The sequence below is a fragment of the Chrysemys picta genome, chromosome 1 (assembly GCF_011386835.1).
Source record: "Chrysemys picta bellii isolate R12L10 chromosome 1, ASM1138683v2, whole genome shotgun sequence".
Classification (NCBI taxonomy): Eukaryota; Metazoa; Chordata; order Testudines; family Emydidae; genus Chrysemys; species Chrysemys picta.
In genome coordinates, this window is record NC_088791.1 from 170,696,007 (window position 1) to 170,704,608 (window position 8,602).

Consider the following 8,602-nt stretch of genomic DNA (forward strand, 5'->3'; position numbering starts at 1 on the left):
GAGGACATGCTTCCATGCTGATGACGATCGTTAAAAAAATAATGCGTTAATTAAATTTGTGACTGAACTCCTTGGGGGAGAATTGTATATCCCCTACTCTGTTTTACCCGCATTCTGCCATACATTTCGTGTTATAGCAGTCTCGGATGATGACCCAACACATCTAGTTCATTTTAAGAACACTTTCGCTGTAGTTTTCACAAAACACAAAGAAGGAATCAATGTGAGATTTCTAACCGACACAAGGTTTAAGAATCTGAAGTGCCGTCCAAAATCTGAGAGGGATGAGGTGTGGAACATGCTTTCAGAAGTCTTAAAAGAGCAACACTCTGATGCAGAAGCTATAGAACCTGAACCACCAAAAAAGAAAATCAACCTTCTGCTGGTGGCATCTGACTCAGATGATGAAAATGAACATGTGTCGGTCTGCACTGCTTTGGATTGTTATTGAGCAGAACCCGTCATCAGCATGGATGCATGTCCTCTGGAATGATGGTTGAAATATTAGGGGACATATGAATCTTTAGCGCATCTGGCACGTAAATATCTTGCAACACTGGCTACAACAGTGCCATGCCAACACTTTCAGGTGACGTTGTAAGTAAGAAGTGGGCAGCATTCTCTCCTGCAAATGTAAACAAACTTGTCCTAGTGATTGGCTGAACAAGAAGTAGGACTGAGTGGACTTGCAGGCTCTAAAATTTTACATTGTTTATTTTTGAATGCAGTTATTTTTTTGTACATAATTCTACATTTGTAGGTTCAACTTTCATGATAAAGAGATTGCACTACAGTACTTATATTAGGTGAATTGAAAAATACTATTTCTTTTGTTTTTTTACAGTGCAAATACCTGTAATCAAAAATAAATATAAAGTGAGCACTGTACACTTTGTATTCTGTGTTGTAATTGAAATCAGTATATTTGAAAATGTAGAAAACATCCAAAATATTTAAATAAATTGCATTCTATTATTGTTTAAAAGTGCGATTAATCATGCAATTAATAGCAATTAATTTTTTTAATCGCTTGACAGCCCTAACAATTTTTAATTCTCTTTTTTCCTCCCTCACTCCTTGAAGCCCCCAGAATATGAAAACAATAGCACTTAAGTCAAAATTTCATACCCAGGATGTTCAAGTTCATAAGTGTGGAAAAAGGAAGTCTGCCTTCTCTGCTAAATGATAATGAATGGGATGGAGTAAACTGGGATTTTTTTAATTTCTAACGACATTTTGCTGGGGTTCATGGCTCCTTTTCAACAAGCTATACAAGTAATTTGATAAGATGGCTGGTACCAAGCCATGCTGAAAAGGAAGAGAAGTTATAGAGAATATGGTCGAATACTTGAGAATTTCTTAAATGTCATTAAAACCTCTGCAAATTAGAGTGATGATTATTTCGCTCCGTTCTAGGGAGGTGTGATTTTCTGCACGCGTGTGTGCGTGTTGTGCCGTGTGAGTGTTAATGGTCTTCTGGCTCTTTAAGAAGATTTCTGCACTGTGGTTAAGTGGCAGTGTGCTTTAACCAGTAACTAGTGTGGGGAGGTTTGTACTTTTCTGACAGCTCATAAGCGGCAGAAGAGGCTTCTAATGCTCTTTCTTTGCTGTGAGAGGAAAGGGTCTGCTGATAATTGTCCGAGATTTCAATCTGATGGTACTCCAGAAAATAATGAGGATCAGGGGTTGGCTGATTGGGCGTGGAAGAAGCAGCCTTATTGTGGCTCTTCTGTGGGCAGCATTGGGAATAAAAGCTGCAGGTAAGTAGAGCCCTGCAAATCTGGGGTTATCCATGGACCATGTTTGCAGATCGTGGCTTGGATGCAGATACAAATTTTGTATCCGCCAGGGCTCTACAGGTAAGGCCAAGCCAGGCAAGACGTAGCATGTTGCCATCATTTTTCAAGCCCAGTCTAGAAGTTAGTTTTGTATACTGAAGAGAGAAGCTGTCTGGGGAATTGGAAAGGAGGGGTGTATCTCAATACCCTTCCTAGACAGACTCTGAATCACGTCTGTCTCCTCATGTCTTCTCCATTGGTAAATTTAGCTCACTGGCACAGTGACTGAGGGTGTGTTCCCACGGCAAGCGAAAGGTGTGATTGTAGCTCTATACCCATGCTAGCTTTAATCTAGCTAGCACAGGTAACGACAGCAGTGTAGGCATGGGGGGGCACAGGCTTAAGCACTAGCCAGCAAGGAGAGTATAAGCCCTCCAGGGACCCTAGGTTGCTAGCCTCTGCTGAAGCTGTGTCCCCACATCTACACCGCCATTGTTACCCATGCTGGCTAGATTAAAGCTAAGGTGCGTTTGCCTATCCATTCTACAATCACATCGTTCACTTGCAGTGTGGACATAGCCTGAGAGAGAAGCTGAACTCTGACCTCAGAAGACGGAATATCCAGAGCTGGCTAGAAAAAGGTTTAATTTTCCCGTGAAACATTGTGATTGTTCTTTTGAAAAATACAAAAGTTTTCAGTCAAACTACTGAAAATGGAAAATGTTGGGTTTTTAGGTTTTCTAATGAAAATAAACTTTTTTTGAGGAAAACTGACATTTATCAAACCCGATTTTCTGTTGACGCTCTCCTGGGCAGAAAATATTTGGCCAACCTGCATGCCCTAGACCTTGTAGAAGATAGGTGGGGGATACTGTGATATCCCTCCTCACACAGCTCCGCAGAAGGGCTGCCAAGAAACACAGAGGTTATGGGAAAAGCCAAATTATTAATGATTTGTATTACAACAGCACCTGGAGGCATTAACCAAGGTCAGGGCCTCATTGTGCTAAGCACTGTGCATGCAGAGTATGAGACGATCCCTACCCCAAGAGCTTACAAATGACCTGAAAGATACTAGGCAGGTTAATGCTCATACAATAGCCTCTCCAGTTAATGGGTCTGCTCTCTTACTCTCCAGGATGTGACATGCTTGAAATCAAATACCCATCAGCCCGCGTTAAGCTTAACGAAGGAGATCCCCTGACCTTGAATTGCACAGTGTGGTATGAACAGGAACAGTCTTCAGATCTGAAGGTCTACTGGTGTAAACGGGTGGAAAATCAGAGCAGCTGTGCTAGCGTTGGCAAAGAGATGGAACGCTTGCTATCAACAGAGAGCTTAAATCCCCAAGCAAGGGTCAGCCTGTCTCTGCTCCTGGAGATTCATAATGTCAGCCGTTCAGACAGTGGTGGTTACCAGTGCAGAGCCAGTGCAAATAACCAGATTGCTATCGGTCACTATATCCAAGTGAAAGTAACAGGTAAGCAGTGGTAGCTTTAAGGTTTGTTTGGGCAGTGAGGTGCTAGAGGCGAGAGGGGCAAATGCAACACATTCTTGTCCTTTACATTTGTCTTTGTATGATAAAAAAATGTCAATGAATTGCATCATCTCATCCTGATGCAATGATATCACACACTAATGTCACCTCATGATATAGCATTGCCATATTATGACACTTGGAATCAGTTTAAGGCTTTTTAATTGTCTCTCCAGTTTGGCTCACCGGATGTGGGACAGGAATGTGATAATTGAGGTGTTCTTGAATTTCAGATTGGCTGATGGCGCCACTTGATCTACTAGGGGTGGGCGCAGCCTCCAGCTTTGCATTTTGGGTACCAAAGCAGTTCTTGTAGGTAATTATAGGGGGAGAACAAGGGCATGATGAAAAGAGCGTTAGATTGAAGTGCTGCCAGTCTGTAACTCAGAGGCAAAGTTCACTCCCACACTGGCTCGCCTGGTACTTGCTCCTATTTTTAACCACAGAACCTGATAAATTCACACGTGGCAAAGAAATGCTTTAAATTGATGACTGGGTGTATATGAGCATGGAATCATCAGTCTTGTGGGTGAGGATCACCCACAGCTGCCTTGAGGTGAATGTAGATTTTGTGAGGGTCGGTGCTTACAGAGATGGAGCTCACAAGGTCAGGGCCAGCACTGCTGAGCTACTCCTCACAGAGCTGAACTACTTTTCCATTTCACATGAATAAGAAAAAAGTGTTGCATAGAGAAAGGGCAGGAAGGGCTGAGAAACACTAGGGTCCCTGCCACCTCCGCCCTGAATCTTCTCGGTTGATCATGCAATCTGTTCTCATCTGAGCTACCAAATGACCCCTGCTCAGTGCTCCATAGGAAAGGATCATCCCTTCCCCTGAACCTTCTGAAGTCCCTGCCAGTATCTCCTAGGGGTAAAGTCACTCCTAACACAAAACTGGGTGATCAATACATCCCTGTGCTGGATACAGAGTGCTCCTGAGCCAGACAGAGGAGAGTGGTTGAAAACCCAGCTGTCAAGCAAGTGCTGTTTGGGAAATTCTCCAGAAGTTCAGGGCAGGTTTGCCCAGCTAATAAGCCAGCTGGGAAGTCAGAGAAAGGCGAGCATGCAGAAGCACAGCCCTGGAGGAATCATTCGTACCATGGGCAGTAGCCAGTGGGATACACCCTTGAGTACAGGCAGTACTTTGTGTGGACTCTTATGCTGTAGCTTGAGGGAGGAGGGTCAGACAGATGTGGAGCGTGTGTGTGTTTTACATTGTGCCCATGCTTGGTCACTAGCTGTGCACTTAGGCAGTGCCAAAGCTATTGCCCCAGTGAATCCAAGCAGTTCCCTAGTCCAGACATTCTCTGTTCCACCGCCTTGTCCACAAATATAAACTAACATGCTATTCTGCCTCTAAATGACTCTCTCTTTCCACTTGAGCATCACTCTCCTTTCCTTCTGTGTTCCAGATCCTGGTTCCAGCTCCCCAGACCTGCCATCATCAGTTGGCCCCACTTCTTTTCACTTACACAAAGAAAGGATTTGCCTTGCAGCCACACTATTACTTTATGCTTGCTTTTGCTCTCCCCATCCCCTCACCCCCACCTGTACACATAATGAGTGAGCTGTGGACCACAGTTGCTAAAAGCGGCGACCAAACCTGAACTCGACCACACTGGAGTCACCTCATCAGTTCTTATGCATCATCTTCATAATGCAGTGCAGCATTGTAACACCCCAGTGTGGTGTTTCGCTGGAGCCTGCCAGAGTCACATCTGTGCTACTCTGACTGGGAGGAGCAGGTTCATGTTCTTTCCAAGCCGTTCACCCAGCCTAATTGTTAACAATGCATCAAAATTATATTCTCATTCACCGTGTTTCCCCTTTCATGCTGCCAGGAGCTTTCTCCAAAATGTTTCAACTCACTTTTCTTTTTTTTTTCTTTAGCTGCCTTCTCTGTGGTTTAAGAAAGCCGCTGTGGTTTGAGTTTACAGTGAGACAGTTCTGCCAAGTGTTTTTACTTACCTGCACTTTGTTCATGCTTGTAGCAGAAGAATTAAACCTTGTGAGTTCTTTGAACACCACAGGGAGTCCAGAGGCTATCTCCCAAGGCAGCAAAGCTCCGAGGATGGATTCCTGGCTGGAAAAGACATGGGCACTGATCATGATACTCTGGCTGACCCTTTCTTAAAAGGTAGGAAAAGATGTATACATTCTCTCTGGAGAGAGATGCTGTGATCTGCCATCCTCTAAAATCATGGTAGAGCCACACAGCTGGGTTTTCAGAATGACCCTGTTTTCCTTTTTCTTGAGAAAACCGCTATTTTGTAGAATGCTTCATCTCCCATCACTGCCATACCATAGAGGTTAATGGACTAGAGTCCCCACCTAGGAAGGCAGAGTGAACCCCACTAGTAGTAATCCCTGTGCTTTCATGGGGTTGGCACAAGGTGCCACTGCTCCAAGCTTGGTCTCCTGCAGGCAGTAATAGTGACATCTGTGGTTTTCTGACTTCTTGTATGAAGCAGGCCGTGTGGCCTCAGAGCTGATTTGGCTTATGGGCTCTAAGTGTTGCCTGTTTTATGCGGCCATGAGCCCCTGGGGATTCGCAGGCAGCCCTGATATGTGTTAATGTGACCCGAGCCATTGTGCAAACAAATATTAAGTGTGAAGCCATTTAGTTGATTTTAAAATGAGATGGCCATCTTAGGGCCATGATGACCCTTCAGCATGAACTCTGGGATGACTTTTGGGGACTTACGCTGGTCTGTATTTGGACAAGCTTATGCTTTGTTAATGTGGACATAGTACTTGACTCATTAATGGGCAGCTAGTTGTTTTTATTTCTTAGGGCACATGTGATGAAGATATGGTTTCTGGTGCTTGGGCAGATTCCTCTAAATGGCAGAGTAAAAGTTAACGGACTAAACTCCTATAAAGTTGTAATAGCAAATTCATTGTACTGCACAGGACTGCATTTCAGCGTTTCATGGAAGACTGTTCACGAAGAAGGATTTTCAGTGGCTTAATGTCTGAGCACCTGGATGCCAGCTCTGCAGGATTATTTATTATTTCCTACACTAGTTGTTAACCCGTCAACACCCCCTCATCAGACAGAGGGACTCACGCTCGTCAGCATTGGAAGTGAAATTCTGTAGTCTCTGATATCAGTCTTGTGTGTTTTGTCTCCACTATAACTGAGGATGGATTTCTCAGTGTAGAGCATTTAAAGGGCAGGAAGAGATTTCTTTCCATGTCTTCTTTCTGGACCTATCCAGAGAGAGCTTCTAGCACTCCTTGCCTCAACCTGCTACACTCCCTCTTTAAAGAAAGATTCCACAGTGCTTCTCTCCTGTGGCCATTCTGTCCTCTGCATTGTCTTCTACCATGTTCTGTTCTACCACCTACTCTCTCTGGGTTGCTTTAAGGGTGCTGGAAGCTCTTATCTAAGCAGTGGGAGGTAGAATTCTGTAAACAGGGTTTTGCAGCTTTTGTAGCTTTAGGATTCCAATTGGATTTATACTGCAGGTCAGTTTGGGGAATTGGAAAGAGAGACCTTCTAGGGATTAGCTCCTAGATACACCTCTACTCCGATATAACGCGACCCGATATAACACGAATTCGGATATAACACGGTAAAGCAGTGCTCCGGGGGGGGGGGGGGGGGGAAGACCGCGCACTCCAGCGGATCAAAGCAAGTTCGATATAACGCGGTAAGATTTTTTGGCTCCCAAGGACAGTGTTATATCCGGTTAGAGGTGTACTTGTTTGTTAGTTTAGGCCCAAAATTATGTGTGTAGGAAGAGGGAACAATATAAGTCTTTTTAATTTTCAGTTACAACTTCTTTGGGGAGCAATTGAACAGGATATCCTCCATGTGTACATTGTGGGATTCTCAGAGCAGGGGTCAGACCTTCTTCTGTTTGGAAAACGAGCACACTGTGGGTATTACTGGAAATAGCTAAGTAATAACTGTAACCCTAAGCACAACAGCAGTGGGATAGTGCATGAGAACTTGAAAATGAAAATGACTAAAGATTTAAAGACTAAATAGAATGTTCTACAAACAGAGACCATAAATGTGCAAATTATTTTTAAAAAATTCTTCAGTTTTAATAATTGTAGGATTTTTAAATACATTTTTATCTTGTATTTTATCTTGACTGTATGCTTTTAAAAACAGATGGCTTTTTTGCAGACATAATTCTATAAATCTGCTTTTGGGGAAATAGGGAGCTCCTTTTAGACACAACGTTTGCTACCAAATCTACGTGGGAAGGTGCTGTGTTTATATCTGTTGGCACATTCATGAGCATGATGCCTCTTGGTATCTTTGTTTCAAAGTCCCTGAGTAGCTGCCCTGATGCTGGTGTTTGATAAGCATTTCTGACCTATGCCATGTAATAGTTGTGTGTGCTGCATGGACTGTAAAGGCAGAGAATTATCCTATAAATGAATAAAATACATAAGTCATATGATGTCTATCTCCCTAGTTATCACTGAGAATTATCCTAGTTATTTATCCACTCTGAAGGGCTGTGCTGCTTTTTATGTATACTCTGTGATTCCTTTTGTCACAAGGAACCAATGTTAACCTGACATTAAATGCTCCACCTGAGTTGTTGAAATAATAAAGTGTTTGTTTATGGCTGATAGAAGCTGGTGCTCAAAGGGCATCCTCACTTTGCAGAGGCAGCATACAGCATGTGCGTCTCATCAGGCATGTTGGGCAGGAAGAACACTCTGTGATGCTGTGGTTTGGGTTCCACTAAAATGACTCAGGCTCCGCTGAGGTGTTTTTAGGACTGTTATTCAGCAGACAGCACGCTGTACAGTTACACACAGAAAATACTATTCTATTTCTGTAGCATGGTGTAGCTATACTTCCATCTAGTGGTGAAAATATAAGTAGCAATATATAAAGAGACCAAGGAGAAGTCTCACATTTTAAACTTTGCCAGGCGTTGGAAGAGAAAGTAAGGATTGTACCCGCAGAGAGACGCACTTTACTTAAGAAGCTAAAATCTCTTTGAACTCTCTTGAGTTTCTATATTCTATACAACATACAAGGTATAAGCCTTTTCATATACAGCAGCTACAAGACAAGTTGTTGTAACCCACAACCCCCAGGCTATATATAATCCTTTCAGTAAAATGCACAACCCTTGATCACAGCAGGGCCATAGTTAATAGGAGACCACACAGCACTTCTATACTGGGAGAAAGAGTTGAGTGTATGTTTCCAGGATGGCTTGGAAGAAACAGAACATATTCCTCAGTTAAGCTACACTCAGTGTGACTCCTGTTTCTATGGAATAGCTACACGTTATTTATATGACCAATA

At 43.1% G+C, this 8,602-nt stretch overlaps 1 long non-coding RNA gene across 2 annotated transcripts; it reads left to right on the top strand.

Moving 5' to 3' along the window:
- Positions 1-825: 825 nt before the first annotated feature.
- On the top strand, positions 826-7,913 carry LOC112059306 (uncharacterized). 2 transcript variants are annotated; one of them, XR_006175387.2, is made up of 4 exons: positions 826-1,760; positions 2,917-3,258; positions 5,206-5,452; positions 6,110-7,913. It is a non-coding gene; the product is annotated as an uncharacterized LOC112059306 (long non-coding RNA). The 2 variants fall into 2 exon arrangements; XR_010599959.1 differs by having other exon boundaries at positions 5,307-5,452; positions 6,110-6,916.
- Positions 7,914-8,602: the final 689 nt, after the last annotated feature.